Here is an 899-nt window from a genome sequence, read left to right as displayed (position 1 = left end):
GGTGAGGAACCTGAGGCCCAGACGGACCGGCCACCCAGTGTGTGAGTGACAGAGCCCGAGTTGGAACTGAAGTCTGGGCAGCGTGCACGGTTCTGGAACTTTATGCAGTTTCGCACCAGTGGTGTTCCAGCTAGTATGTCAACCGATTGGGAAGCTTGCGAAATGCACCTTAAGACGAGCTTTGAGAGGGACAGGGACCCTCTCCCAGGGATCCCAGGTGGTGACTAGCCGGATTCCAACCCAGAGCTGTTGAGCCGTGAAACCCATCATTGTTTTTTTATAAATTGATTAAATACTGACGGGCCGTTTGCACAATCCGAACCTGTGCCAGGTGTGGGGGAGACAGGACAGCCTTAGCGGGTTCGCTACGTTTTACGTTTCAGACGGAGGAGCGCTGTGAGCATCAGGCGAGAGAGGAAGCGAGGAGGCCAGTGAGGAAACTTGGAGCAGGCAGAGATGTCGCAGGGAGAGTTGCCAAGGTACAGCCCACAAGGTGCCCTGACGGCCTGCAGGTGGGGAGCGCGTGAAGGTCGCTCCCAGGTTCCTGACCTGCAGGAACGAGTGGACGCGGTTCCTCCTGAGACCCAGAGGAGGGAACTGGGCAGGTGGGGGACTCGAGCCCCATTCTTTCTGCAGCCATCAGCCAGCAGAGCACCGAGACATCGAGCAGTGCTTGGTCTGACGGGGGCGCGACGACCGGGTGTTCGTCTTAGAGCAGCCAAGGGCGGGCGAGGCGGCATCGCGGCTGCTTTTATTGTGCAGGTCACACTGAGCCCGAGGTGCCTGTGGACCTCAGGACGCAGTCAGAGAAGCGACTCTGGGCGGAAGAGATTCAGGGAGAAACCCTCAAAGTTGAGGGAGGCTGATGTCTGACGTCGGAGGCGCTGGAGACAGCAGAT

General features: G+C 58.7%; 1 protein-coding gene across 1 annotated transcript in view; it reads right to left on the bottom strand.

Annotated features, from left to right (window-relative positions):
* Nucleotides 1–899, bottom strand: part of THEG (theg spermatid protein) — a 22,654-nt gene that overhangs the window by 5,111 nt on the left and 16,644 nt on the right. The gene's annotated exons all lie outside the window — the stretch shown is intronic.

The sequence above is a fragment of the Pteropus vampyrus genome, unplaced genomic scaffold, assembly GCF_000151845.1.
Source record: "Pteropus vampyrus isolate Shadow unplaced genomic scaffold, Pvam_2.0 Scaffold267, whole genome shotgun sequence".
Taxonomy (NCBI): domain Eukaryota; kingdom Metazoa; phylum Chordata; class Mammalia; order Chiroptera; family Pteropodidae; genus Pteropus; species Pteropus vampyrus.
The sequence above is the reverse complement of the archived record's forward strand: the minus strand, read 5'-3'. Positions and strand labels throughout refer to the sequence as shown.